Source organism: Canis lupus, chromosome 1 (genome assembly GCF_003254725.2).
Source record: "Canis lupus dingo isolate Sandy chromosome 1, ASM325472v2, whole genome shotgun sequence".
Lineage (NCBI taxonomy): Eukaryota > Metazoa > Chordata > Mammalia > Carnivora > Canidae > Canis > Canis lupus.
In genome coordinates, this window is record NC_064243.1 from 496586 (window position 1) to 511191 (window position 14606).

The window sequence follows — 14606 nt, forward strand, 5'->3', positions numbered from 1 at the left end:
CCATGGATACACACAATGCCCACCCTGCTAGGTTGTTCTGGCTTCTTCCGTGCAGCGAGCACCCCTCAGGCAGGTCCCCCACAGCAGGTGGCAGGGGCAGCTGGTCCAGTCGTGGCCTGAGCTCACTATGAGGGGGTGGCGGGTCACAGGGTCTCACAAACCCCTTCAGGCGGGGACCCCTGCCCTGCAGCCTCCTGGGCAGAGCGGCTCTGCATGCGGGCCGGCCCCACAACACAGGAAGCACAGCCCCACTTAGTCAGGCAGCTGGGCGACCACGGGAGGGTGGGCAGGAGCCCAAGGGGCGCAGGCCGGAAGAGTCCAGGGTTGGCGTGGTGTGGGCTGGCCAGATGCAGGGACACGCAGCTTCAAGAAGACAATTCCCTCGCAGCCCCCAGCCCTACTCCTGCCGGGCTTGTGTCCCTGCAGCCCCCGCATGGCCCACTGGGCTTGAGCCCAGGCTGGGTCCGGCCCCATGGGAGCAAGCCCCCAAAGCCTGGGTATTTACAGGTATTTTTGGAGAAGAGACCCAGACTCACACGGTCCCCAGGGCCTTGACCCAAGATACACTCAGAGCTCTGTGCTCGACTCAGCCTGGCTCTGGCAGATGCCATGGTCAGAACCCAGGTCCGGAGGGGCTCCGTTTCTTCATCCTCCATACAGTGGACCCCGCCTGGCCCAGTGCAGAGCCTGGGCATCTGGACGGCGCAGGTCACCAGAGCAGTCAGGAGAAGCCCGGAGTCCCCGTCCTCCGCACAGGGGAGGGGCTGGAGATGGAGGCAATGACCCATCTGCTCAGAATCCCAAAAGTACGGGGCTCGGGGAGCTTCCGGGTTGATCACATCCACCTACGACTGGCAGGGCGGCCCACCCCCACTCCACGGGGACAGCAGGTTCTGCGCTCGGAAGCCCATGGACCTCACCCTGGGCGGCTCTTCATCTACGTGGTGTGCTGTTCTTCATGACTTAATAAGCCACCAGATGTGAGTGAGTCCTGACGTCGGGGAGCTGCCCTCGCAAGTGATGGAGCCCCCTTGGGGTTGTGGGAACCCTGATCCCAGCTGACTGATAGGAGGGGTGACACCCTGTGACCGGGGGCCACTGTGTGGGGTCTGTGCTGCTCAACAGGCAGTGTCAGAGCTGGAGCCATGGTGGCTCAGCGCCACAGGATTGGTGCTTGGGGTAAATCTCAGACGTCCGCAGTCAGACGAGCACGGAGAGGAGGCAACAGGGGCTTTTTCTTTAAGTGCTGGACCCTGCACTCCACCCCGCACACTGCCATCTGCGTCGCACAGACCCCCAGCTACACGCCCCCATGGGGCCCTGAAGGCCAGGCGCCTGCCTCCCTCCAGTGACCCTAGCGACTGCATCACTGCACAGCCAACAGTGGCCAGTCTGCAGGGGGCTCCAGGGACCCCCTGCCCCAGGATCAGAACTCGGAGCCTCGGCCCCCAGGGCCTTTCCACCCTCTGGGCAGCGGACACCTGCTCTGTCATCCTTTCCCTCATGCCCACGCCCCCTCAGACCTGCTGCAGAATCAAGAGTAAGCCCAGAACTCTGTGGCCCGGTGAGGCAGTCTGCTCATCTGTGCTGCCCAAGTTGAATTATAGGATAAAAGTTAAAATTCAGTTCCCCAGGCGCAAGAGCCATATTCCAAGTGCTTGGGGACAACATGTGCCTGGCTGACGGCAAAGACACAGAACACTCCTACCAGCAAGAGCCACCTCTCCAGCTGTGGCAAGATAAATTTCAATTTAAAAAATAAGGAACCTAGAAATTTAGAGACTTAAGAAGCATCAGCCAACTGCAACCCCTGTACCGTTTTTGGATCCCAAACCCCTTGAAAACCTCATGGGAGGTTAGCATGTGTGGAGAGTTTGCATTAATTAGCTTCACTGTGGTAATCGTATCACTATGTCTCGGTAACAAAACTGTCACATTGTACAGCCTAAATATATACGATTTTTCCTTAAAACATATATAAAAATGTTTAAAATTTGTGAGATGCTCAGAAATGTCAACAGTGGTATTTGTCAAGACAGGCACTTGCAGAGTCCAGATTTCAGCAGTGACAGTGTTTTTCTAGAACTTACTTTTAGAGGTACACACTGGAAGAGTCACAGGTGAGATGTTATGATGTCTGGGGTTCACCTGGAAGCAGGTCTGGTGAAGGACACAGGGTAGGGGGGGTGGATGCAGTGACCAAGAGTCGGCCACAGTTAAAGCTGGCTGCTGGGAAGGTGTCCATGCGTCTCTTTACTTATGCAAACGTTACTCGACAAAGAGCAAGAAAAGGTAAAGCACACCCGAAGGTGAGTAAACAGTGCGTCCCTGTGCTCTGCGCGGAGGCTCCCCATCACCCCTGGGCTGCAGCTTGGCCCTCTCCCAAGCCCCGGCCCAGCCACAGGACCCCGTCCTGCTCTGTGCAGTGACAGGCTGAAAGGACCTCAGGGTTATCAGGGGAGGGAAAGGCTAGTTCCTCTCAGGGTCACCAGCCTGATGTGCAGCATAGGAAAGGAGGAATTTCTGGTCTGGTCTGATGACACGACAGCTGCTGGAGGCAAGCCCTGAGCTGGGAGCCTGGAGGGGACCCAGGAAATTCAGGGTGGGTGTGCAGAGGTGCGACCCTCCAACAGAAAAGCTGCCCTTGGGGAAACTGAGGAAAACACTCCAGAGCCCGACAAACCTTCCATAGCTGGAAAGGGCCCTGGAGGGGAGAGCGTGGGCCCTTGGGGGTCCCACCCTGGGGCTGGTTCAGATCCGGTGGGAGCGGGGTGCGGGGCCGAGCAGGGCGTTGCAGTCGGGCACCCACACGGTGCAGCGTTAGGTGGGGTGGCAGCAGGCTGAGGAAGGTAGAGCAGGTCCTTGGAGGGTGGCGGCAGGGCCACGAGGAACCCTGGGGGGTGAAAGGGTACACGGGGCAGAAATGGCTCAACTGAGAACTCTGTCTCTTCCCACGTTTTCACTGAACTAGGGAACAGTTTTAGGAGGGCCAGCAGGAAACTCGATGCACTTCGCTGAGCAGCCGTGGCTATGAGGGGAGTCAGCCCTGGGGCCCAGGCGGCTCCTACACCTTTGCCCCCGGCTGTTGATCACATGCACGGACCTGGCTGTGTATTAGCAGCCGCCAAGCAGCACGGTGTCCCCTCAGGGCAAACAGCCTCTGACCTTCCTTCTGTTCCTGAGAGGAGGCTCGCAAGTCCTATCCCCTCACCCCTTAGAAAAATGCACAAAATGTACACAGACAGCAATCCTGTGATTTTCCCAATCAAGAAAATAAGCATTGAGTTTGGAAGGTTTGGGGTCATCTCTTGTCACGGTGCCAGGTCAGGTGGCACAGGTGCACATAACCCAGATGACACCTGCCACCTGCACTGACCAGCAAGGAACAGAAGGGCTGCATCATGCCAGGCACTGCCTACAGAGAGCGGCCAGCTTCCTGCTGCTGCGTCGAAGTCCTGTGAGCGCCAAGGGACACCCACGACCCAGCCTGCTCCCACGCGGGGTTCCCTCCATCTGGCTCCCCATCCGTCAAGAAAGCCAGGACTGTGCAAAGGTGATGCCAACAGCACGCTAACAGGCACACCTTAAAGACGGGGGCCCTTCCCTTTGGCCAGCGGGCTCTAGGAACTGCGGGTTCTGGTCTGATTCACTGGAACCCCAGGGCCTGGAGGCCCCTGGACAGCAATCAGCATGGGTGACTGGGATCCAGAGCGGCTACACATCAGTGTGAGAAGTTCTGGAACACGGCTGACATCTGTGATCTTTCTAGAGTCAGAAATAGCAAAGTCAGCAGAGGCTCTCGTTCAGGACCCACTCGTCTAAAGCAAGTCTGGAAACTAGAAATAAGGGCATTTCAGCAAACGCCCGAAGCTCCTCTATTTAAGGGAATGCGTCCCCACACTTGGGGTCCCTAATCCACAATTCCAACAGCAAAAAGCTCTGGAAGCCCAAAGTTCTTAACTGATGGGACCATGTGTCCTGGTGAGAAACCCCGTGTCATTGTCTACATGTTCAAGAACTTTCTCACGCTCTGCTGCAGAAATCCTATCACATTTGGTCAGGGGTCTGCTTGGAGCCTGTCACTATGTCTAGTCCACATGCATGTCACTTTTCTACAGCCTAAAACATGCTAAAGTCTAAAACACACCTGGGTCTGGGGCTCCAGGTGAGAGAGGCTGGGTCTCCACATATGCAGGGGGTGAGAATCCTGTAAACCGCGGATGCATCCTGAGGCCCTGAAAATAACTGGTAAAGTCTCTATGACTCCTCTTTCCCTGATGCCAACAACCACTCACACAGGAACATGGCCTCGGGCAGGAGTCACCTCTAAGACACCCTTGAGGCACTTGTGAGGGGTGAGGATCATGGGGCTGGCCCAGCCTTGAGGGCTCATATAAAATAAGCTGCTCTCATGGCATCTGGGTGGCTCTGTCAATTAAATGTCTGACTCTGGTTTCAGCTCAGGTCAGGATCTCCACGTCATGAGATCGAGCCCACCTTGGACTCTAGGCTCAGCACAGAGTCTGCTTAGAATTCTCTCACCCGGGATCCCTGGGTGGCGCAGCGGTTTAGCGCCTGCCTTTGGCCCAGGGCGCGATCCTGGAGACCCGGGATCGAATCCCACGTCGGGCTCCCGGTGCATGGAGCCTGCTTCTCTCTCTGCCGATGTCTCTGCCTCTCTCTCTCTCTGTGTGACTATCATAAAAAAAAAAAAAAAAAAATTAAAAAAAAAAATTCTCTCACCCTGTTCTCTCTCTCTCCCTCAAATAAGTAAATAAAATCTTCAAAAAAAAAAAAAAAAAAAAAAGCTGTTCTTGCTCTTAAGGAAAATGCTGTTTACTGCAAAAATGGAGCTGTCACTTATTCCAGGGAAGAACTGAGAGATAATCTGGGACATGCTGATGTTGAGGTCCCTCCTCATACCTTGCAGAGGGTTCCGCCTGGAGCATTAGAGAAGCACGTTTCAACCATCAGCTAAAATTTTAATAAAAGCTATAGGATATCATTTTTTTTATAGTATATCATTGTATAATTGTAAAAGGCTTTCTTGAATTAGTGATACCACTTATTATCCTTGGTAGCATTAGCACTTCTGAAGACACAATGTAGAAAGAAATGCCAGGCCATCACTTTTTTTTTTTTTTTTAAGATTTTAATTTACTTCAGAGATAGAATGAGAGCACACAAGCAGCAGGTGAAGTAGAGAGAGACACAGACTCCCTGTGGGGAGCCCGACGTGGGACACGACCCCAGGACCCGGGATCATGACCCGAGCCGAAGGCAGACGCTCCAAGTCGGAGCCACCCAGGCGCCCCTGGCCATCACCTCTTAAGTAAGAGAGCACATGCATCCTGACGCAGGTACTTCTGCCCACACCCCTGGAAGGGAGAAACAGGGCCTACTCACACGGTAACTGTATATTGATCCTGCTCCGTGCTCAGGAAGCTCAACAAAGATGCAAGAGAAGGCAAATTATTTAACTGTGAAATAAACACATCTTGCACTGACCACCCTTCTCCACCCCCTACGACCAGGGAGGGCCCCCTGGGTGGCCTAGAGCCACAGAAGCCCCTACGCCCTTCTTTCTGCACATGCTTCATTCAGACCAGAAAGACACAAGAGCTCATCTGGTTGCTGTTTGTCAGGTGGCAGGCATTAAAAACATTCTTTTCTGTGCCCTGACAGGTGACTAAGAACCATGCAAATAGCCTGGGAACAGTTAGCTGAAAGAGAAACAGCATGTGGGAGTGCAGGTTAATGTCTCCCCCTCCCTCTCCACATTAGGTCCTAGAAGACCTGCAAGAGTGCACGGCCCGGCTCTCAGGCACCACAAGCCTCTGGACACACATGCATCTGCGGAGCTGTGAGGAAGCCTGTGCCCACCTTGCCACCTGTTTCCACATGTGGACAGACCCTGAGGCACACAGCTGAGCCTCAGGGACAGGGAGGTGGAGCACATTCCAGAGACACAGGTGACACAGGACAGCAGGCTGCCATCTGGCCAGATACCCAGGACACTAAGACCTGGTTCAGGGCAAGTTCCTAATGGACACCTGGCTTGGTCCTGTAGTATTTTAGGTGCCATCAAGGTTGTGTGGTTTGGGGTAAATGCTATGGAAAAGATGAAGACATTCTCTATAAAAAGTATCTTCTATATAATTTAGAAGATCATTTCTGGAAGTTTCTGTCTCAGTTCCAAACTGTGGATCCTGGGTGTCTATTTTAATCCCCATAAGGGTTGGGGGAGGGGGATGGTACAAGGTGTAGCAGATGAAGGTGGAAAAAGCCTTAATTTTAAGTTCCCTCCCTGGCAGGCCTTACCAGGCGTCCAGGCGCTGGGGTCGGGGAGCTGGAAGGTTAGATCCTGCTGGACTGTCATAGGCCTTCTGCAGAATGACCCAGCAGGGCTCTAGGCGCTGGGCCAGGGCTTGGGCCATAGACATGCTGACAGAAGTCAGCCATCCAGGCACAGAGGCACAGACAGAGAGACACCTGCCTGATCAGCAACGATGCAGTGCTTCCATTCCCAGCTCCGAGGATCGCCGGTCCAGTGCGGAGGTGCACAGGGGGCAACCCAGGTTGCCCTGGCAGGGGGCAGCTGCTGCTGGGGGACCAGACACACCTGTGACCCAGCCAGGATCTAGGCTTCCTGACTTGGCAAACCTCCATTTCTGGCCGGTGTTGCAGAGACAACTCCAGGCCAGACTGGGCCGCACAGCTGCGGCTGCTGGGTCTCAGAAGCCCCGCACCTGCCTCCCCGCCCATGCTCCTGGGCCCCAGGGAGCCCCGCAGCTGGGTCCCTGCCCCTGGCACAGGAGCCGGGGAAGAGCTCACCCCGTGCCCTGGTCTGGCCCCGGGGTCCCTGGCACCCTGCCCGCTGCGCTCACATGCGGGTCACCTGCAGGCCAGCACCTCCCGCCCTGACGGACACCGTCGATGCCGCGGATCCATACCGAGGCCCTTCCTGCCCAGTCTGCAACCCGGGGCAGGGTCATGCTGGTTCTGGAACCCCGGAGCCACACCTGCCCCGAGGTCAGTGGGAAGGGCCCCTGGGGAGCTCCCAGTGGGGAGCTTCCCGAGCCCGTTGCCACGGCCCCTCCTCTCGGCAGCTCTGCTACAAACACCGGAACACCCCAGCCTGTCCCGGGGCACAGGGGACGCACCTTCCACCTGCTTTGAGCCTAGGCAGCCTGGGGTCCCAGAGTCCCCTCAGGCCCCAGAACGATGGGGGCGGTGGGGGCTCAGTCCGGAATTTCCTGCCCTCGTGGCCTGTCTGGCCTCCGAGGCACTAGGAAGGAAGCAGCACGAAATGATCTTCCACAGGTTTGTAAAGCAGAAGACGGAGGTAAGGTACATAGGAAAACATGAATTTCTTGTTCAGAAGAAAAAAAGCTAGAAGTTGTTTTCTCCAGCCTTTGGTAAACGGCAGTGAAGGGGATGGGGACTGGAACCCCCTTCCAGAAAACCTGTTGGTGTGAAGCCCCTGGAGAGGGTCTCTACCTAGATTCCTGGGCCTCTTGGAAGGGGCTGGAACCACAGGTGAACCTGAACCCAAATCGTCGGTGGGGGTCAACCGCCCTCCCTTTGGCTCTGCTCCTGAATCCTCGGAGATGGGGAGTCCCGGCACCCAGGTACAGACACCACGTGGACCTGAGCTCCCGGCAGAGGCGCGGGAGCCTGACCTGCTGTCCTCACAGGTTGTGTGGAATCACCCTGGAGACTCCCCGAAGCCAGGGGCACGTCCACTGGGAGGGGTCCACGTGAAGCAGGGAGGTGGGGAAGCTGGCGGAGGCTCCCCACCCCACGAGAAGCAGGGGATGCGATGGCGATGGCCATGGAGATAGTGTTCTCCTACGTGTTGCCAGGCAGATGGAAACCAAACCAGATGCCATGACTCCCAGGACTTGATGATTTCCCCTAATTCCTTGTTTTCCCATAATACTTAGTAGTAAAACCCTTCAGGGAAAGACCCTGAAGGGAGGACAGGAACTTCCTTGGGTTGTCAGCACGTGACCCGGAGGTCCTAGGACCAGGGCTGAGAAACAGGCTCGTGGCATCGAGTTCAGTGACAAGCTGGCGTCTGTGGTCCCACAGGGTGGATGCCATTTTACCAGACTGTGAACAGGGCAAAGGGAGTCAGCTGATGCAAAGTGAACCATCTTTTTAAAAGTTTTAAAGAAACACAAGTTTTATGGAGCCTGCGTGAGGACAGCTGGCAGGGACACACGTCTTCATGGAGGAGAGCTCGGGGAAGGAACGTTCTGTGCAGGGTCGTGTGCTCTATGTAAATGTTCCAGATCATGAGGAAGGACTTCCCAGAAAGTTAGACTTGTTTTTGGTATGTGCAGGGCTGGGGGACTTTAGTCTAATGGGAATCAGGGAGGTTTTTTTCCTTTTATCTTTACGTCTGGAATGGATCTTTTGGGTCATTTTTTTTAATGAGGCACGTGTACAACATGTGTGGGGGCAGAGACACAGCTGGCACCTTGAGGTTCTGACCTTGGTACATGTTCAAGTGCCACTTGCCTGGGAGCCTGGGAGCCTGGGAGCCTGGGAGCAGGGTGCTCACAGAGTGGCATGGGCTGGGGTGGCAGGCTGGTGATGAGGTCACCACGGCCAAGGAGCCGGAGCACCTGTGGGCCTTGTGCACCCCCTCGGCCCCTCCCCTTGCTGGGAGCTCTTCGCAGCCCTGTGGCCTGGCCCACTCCCCTCTGGCTGTAGGAGGCAGGTACGTGATCCACAGCCCCTCCCGGGAGGGGGCAAACATGGGGGCATGCAGCTGCGGGCTGACTCTGCCTCAGTGTACTCAATTATGAATCCGATAATGGCACCTGCCCCCCAGGATTAAGTAAATTAGTACAAAGTGCCCTGAGTAATGCAAGGGCACCAGGGAATGTTACTTTATTGTTACTGTTCCCCTGGCACGTGGTTGTCTGACAAACTCGGGGCCCCCAAGGTCGGAAGGCAGACGATGCCTTAGCCTACACCCCTTCCTGCCACCTGCGGATTTCAGTTGGTGATTCTCAGCGATTGTCAGGATGCTTTTGGATGCAATTAGCAGGACTTCGTGAATTAACACAAATACTCCTCATCTCGCCCGACAGGAGGAAAGGGGTGGGAGGGTGAAGTTCCTCTTGGCTCGGATGCATCCAGGGCTTCCCACGCTGCCTCACAGCTACCAGCCCGCTCCAAGCTACAGTGTCCAGAGGCAGACACGGGGCTCTCTCCTCCAGCACCATCACTTCTCATGGCCAAGCACCTATTTCTAACTCTAGTACTGGCAAGGACGGAGCTTCTCTGATGCCTTGGCTTTGAGGAGGGGTCTGGTTGGTAAGGAGGAAGGTGGGGACCCCATCACCCACCCCCACTGTAATGCTCCACCCCAACCACCCCAAGGAATGCATCAGGAACCATGGGGGACCAGTCAAACTGGTGGAAAACCCACACCAGCCCATGGCCAGCAGAGCCCAGCACCCCAGCAGCCTCATCTGTAACCTGGGGTTGCAGGTCCCCCAAGGCTGCTGTGAGCAATACTGAGGCGGCCCTTGGAAAGCACAACCTGTGTCACCAAGCCTCAGTCTGTAGTGAGTGTTAACTATTGTGACTCTTACCTCTCTTTTCCCCAAAGGCCTTCCTCTAGTTAAGCTAGTTAGTATAAATATTCAGATGCTTAATAAATATTAACACTTTTGATACCGTGTGCAGCCTTGGACCCTAAGGACTTCCCAATAAGGGATTGCAGACCTATGGATATTTTTCAGAAGTGCTATAAATGTAAATAAGATGAAACTTTATCATCCTTTAATCTTGTGTGAGAGCTATTTGTACATTTTTTTCCCATTTGTTTTTCTTCAGATTTTTCTATTGTGGTAAAATACACATAACAGAAACTTTACCATCGTAACCATTTTAGCATACGGTTCAGTGTTTTAAGACACAGTGCCGTGCAGCTGTCACCACCCTCCATCCCCATGATTACTTCCATCGTGGGAAACTACACCTCTATGCCCCCTGAACATGAGCTCTGCAATCCCCACTCCCCAGCTCCTGGCACAACCACGTACTGTCTCCGTGAAGGGGACTCCTCTAAGCACCTCATGGACATGGATCATACAGGATTTATTTTTGTGACTGGCTTATTTCACTTCACATATCTATATCTTCACCGAATACTTAGATTTTTTTGTAGTTTTTCAAAAATTCTTTAAAATAACTCTATCATGAATATTTAGCAGAAAATATGGTTCCAAATGACCCAACATCACTTCTGAGTTTCATTCTGTGTATGTCTGTGTGTTTAACCTCTACCCTCAACATGGGGCTTGAACTCATAGCGCTAAAGTCAAGAGTCACACGCAAAAAAAAAAAAAAAAAAAAAAAAAAAAGTCACACGCTTTCCCAACTGAGCCACCAGGTGCCCCTCTTTGCTTTTTTCGACATAGTAGCCACCTAATGGGTGTGAAGTGGTGTCTCCTTATAGTTTTTGATTTCTATTTCCCTGATGATGAGTGATAATAAGCATATTTTCATGTGATTACTGTCCCTGTGTATGGACTTTGGAGAGATTTCTGTTCAAGAATGTCCTTTGCCTGTTTTGTAATTGGGTTGTTCATTTGTTGTTGTTGCCGCAGAACGCTGTGGGCATTGTGTGTTTTCAATATTGATTATCAGATATAGGATTTGCAGATATTTTCTCCCATTCTGTGCATTGCTTTTTTTACATATAGTGTATTTGTGTGACATTTGAAATTTTTCATGAAGTCTTTTTCTTTTGTTGCCTGTGCCTTTTGTCATATCTGAGAAATCGTTGTCTAATCCGGTTTTAAGAATTTTATAGTGGTTGTCTTACATTTAGGGTTTTGATCCATTTTTAGTTACTTTTTATTAGATGGTGTGAGGTAAGGTTCCCATTTCCCCGGCACCGTTTGTTGAGAGGATTCCTTCCCTGTTGAATGACCTTGGCACTTTTGTCAAGCGTCATTCAACCACATGTGCAAGGGTTTACTTCTGGACTCCTGATTCCATTCTGTCTGTCAGTCTCCTTTGAAGCCAGAACCACAGTGTAACTCTTCCAGTGTTTTCCTTCTTTTTCAAGATTGTTTTTGGCTATTCAAGGTCCCATAAGATTCCATGAGTTTTAGGAAGAACTTTTCTATTTCTGCAAAAAATATCATTGGGATTTTGATACCGATTACATTGACTCTGTACAACACTGACATTTTAACAACATTAGGTCTTCCAGTCCATGAACGCAGTGTGTGTTTTCATTTATTTATGTTTTAATTTCTTTCAGCAGTGTTTTGTAGGTTTCATTGTACAAGTCTTCACCTTCTTGGTTAATTCCTAAGTATCTTATTTTTTTTTTAATGCTACTGTAAATGGAATTATTGTTGTAATGTCCTCCTCAGATTATTCATTGTGTTGACTTTGAATCCTGCTACTTTGCAGAATTCATTAATTAGATCTTACAGTTTTTTGTGGGGTCCTTAGGACTTTCTACATATAAAATCAGATAATCTGCAAACAGATATAATTTTACTTCTTCATTTCCAATTTGAAGGCCTTTTATTTCTTTTTCCAGTCTAATTGCTCTGGCTAGAACTTCCAGGAATGAAAGTGGTAAAAGCAGACATCCTAATTTTGCTCCTGATCTTCCAGGAAAAGCTTTCTTTCAGTGTTAAGTATTGTTGGCTGTGTTTTTTCACATATGGCTTTTGTTAAGGTAGCTTCCTTCTATTCCTATTTTGTTGAGCTTTTTTTTTTTTCTTTTTTTCTTTTAATGAAAGGGTGTTGAATTTTGTCAAACACTTGAATTTTGTCAAACACTTTTTCTGCATCAAGGTTATTGTGTTTTTCCCATTTTGTTGATGTATCACATTTATGTTTTTGTGTGTTGAATCATCGTTGCATTCCAGGAAAAAATGCCTTTTGGTCATGGTATATAATCATTTGAATATGCTGAATTGTTGGCTAATATTTTGTTGAAGACTTCTGGATCAATGATCACAAGGGATGTTGGTCGATAATTTTCTTTCCCTGTAGTGTCTTTGTCTGGCTTTGATTTGTGAGGGTTATGCTGATCTCCTAAAATAAGTCAAGAAGTGGTCTCCCTTCCATTTTTGTGAGGGTTATGCTGATCTCCTAAAATAAGTCAAGAAGTGGTCTCCCTTCCATTTTTTTTTTTTTTTTAAGTTTGAGGATTGGTAGGACTTTCCTTAAATGTTTAGAAATCACCAGTGAAACCACTGGGCCCAGGGACTTTTCTATATAGACGTTTTTGGTTACTGATTTGATATTATTAGTTTTCAGTCTGTTCAGATTTTCGGACTTAGAAAATTTCAGATGTAGACTTGGCAGGTTTTGTGTCTCTAGGCATTTGTCCATTTCATCTATGTTATCTAAGTTGTTGGAATACAAAGGCTCATAGTACTCTTAGAAACCTTTTTATTTCTGTAGAATTGGTAATTTCTCCATTTTCATTTCTGATTTTAGTAATTTCAATCTTCTTTTGTTCTTCATCTAAAGTCTGTCAATTTTGTTGATCTTTTTAAAGAACATTTAGTTTATTGATATTCTCTGATTTTCTGTTCCTGACTTCATCACTGCTCTAAACTTTATTTCCTTTGTTCTGGTAGTTTTAGGTTAGGGTTAGTTTTTCTGTATTTCCTTAAACTGTAAAGTTAGGTTGTTGATTTGAGATCTTCTTGTTTTTTAATGTAACCATTTATAACTATAAATGTCCCTTTAGCACTGCTTTTGCTGGATCTCGTAAGTTTTGATAAGTTGTTTTCATTTTCATTCATCTCTAAGTATTTTCTAATCTCCCTGATTTCTTCTTTGATCTTTGGGTTGTGTGCTGATTTAAATTCCACAGATTTGTGAATTTTCCAATTTTGTTATTGATTTCTAACTTCATACCATTGTGGTCACAGAAGATTGTAGAACAACTGCTTTTAAATTCATTGAGACTTAATTTGTGGCCTGACATATGATACTGGAAAACGTCCCATGTGCGCTTGAGAGCAATGTGTGTGCTCTTGCTTGGTAGTGTCCTGAATGTGTTAGATCTAGTTATTAAGTCCTCTATTTCCCTACTTCTATCTGGGTTTTGTATCCATTATTACAAGAAGTATATTCTCCAAGTGTGATTTTAAATCCATTTCCCCCTTTGGTTGTGTCAAGTTTTGCTTCATATATTTCAATGGCCTGTCATTAGACATGTAAAAGTTTATAATTATGTATCTTGTTTCATGGAAATATTTATTAATGTACAGTGGCCTCTCTTATCTCTTTAACTTTTTAATATTTAAACTCACTTTTTGTCAGATACCAGTGTAGCCACTCCTGCTATCATTGGTTATTATTTGCATGGAACATGTTTATATTCTCTCATTTTTCAATCTACTTATGTCTTTGGATCTAGAGTCTCTTAAAGACAATGTAGCTGGATGATGATTTTTATCTGTTCTGCCAATCTCTGTCTTTTCATTGTAGAGTTTAATCCATTTATATTAAGGTTATAATCCATTTATATTACAGATGAGGAAGGACTTCTGTCATTTTGCTATTTGTTATGTGCCTTGCAGCTTCTTTTTGTCACTCATTTCCTGCATTACTGTCTTCTTTTGTGTTTTGTGGGGGTTTTTTTGGTAGTGAAACATTTACATTCCTTATTCATTTCCTTTTGTATATATTCTATAGCTATTTTCTTTGTAGTTACTGTGGAGATTACATTTAACATCCTGAAACTCTAGCACTATAGTGTGAATGTATACCAATTTCAACAACACACAAAAACTCTGCTCCTTTAATATCTCCAAACCCAGCCCTTTTACTTGCTGTCACAAAAGATAAACTTGCAATTCTTTTAAATGCACTAGTCTCTTAAATTATGTAGAAAACAAAATGTAGAGTTACAAATTGTTAGAGTACTAGTTTTTATAACTGGCCATGCATTTTTCTTTACTGAGATCTTTATTTCTACACACAGCTTCAAGTTACTGTCTACTGTTCTTCATTTCACCCTGCAGGGCTCCTTCAAGCATTTCTTGGAAGGGCATGTCTAGCGGTAAAGCCCTCCCTCAGCTCTTATTTAAGAATGTCTTAATTTCTCCCTCACTTTTGAAGGACATTTTGCAGAATACAGAATTCTTGGTTGAACGTTTTCCTTTTAGCACTTTGCAGATATCAACCCACTGCCTCCTGACCTCCAGTTTCTGATGGAAATCTGTTACCCTTATTTGGGATCCCTGACATGTATTGATTTACTTCTCTCTTGCTGCTTCAAGATTGTGTTTGGCCTTTGTGTTTCTTAGTGTGGGTCTCTGAGTTCATCTTAACTTGGAGTTCATTCAGTTTCCTGGTGCCTCCTCAAACTTGGGAAATGTTCAGTCATTATTTCTTCAAACACTTGCTCTACCTCTTTCTCCTCCTTCTAGGACACCTACAATGCACAGGTTGGCCTGCTTAGTGGAATCCCACAGGCCCCTTAGGTCCCATTAACATTTTTTCCCTTAGATTTTATTTATTTGATTGGGAGCACAAGCAGGGATAGGGGCAGAGGGAGAGGGAGGAGCAGACTCCCCACTGAGCAGGGAGCCCAATAT

The 14606-nt window shown here is 49.0% G+C and overlaps 2 long non-coding RNA genes across 3 annotated transcripts in view; one reads left to right on the top strand and one right to left on the bottom strand.

Moving 5' to 3' along the window:
- Window positions 1-444, bottom strand: part of LOC112643914 (uncharacterized) — a 30278-nt gene extending 29834 nt beyond the window's left edge. Inside the window, exon 1 of one of the 2 annotated variants that reach the window (XR_007411303.1) lies at window positions 24-444. This is a non-coding gene — a long non-coding RNA (uncharacterized LOC112643914). The remainder of the gene's footprint in view (window positions 1-23) is intronic. The other variant, XR_007411299.1, reaches the window with a different exon arrangement.
- LOC112643915 (uncharacterized) lies at window positions 8-6319 on the top strand. Its single transcript, XR_003125968.3, has 3 exons — window positions 8-980; window positions 5150-5360; window positions 5785-6319. It is a non-coding gene; the product is annotated as an uncharacterized LOC112643915 (long non-coding RNA).
- The last annotated feature ends 8287 nt before the right edge of the window (window positions 6320-14606 follow it).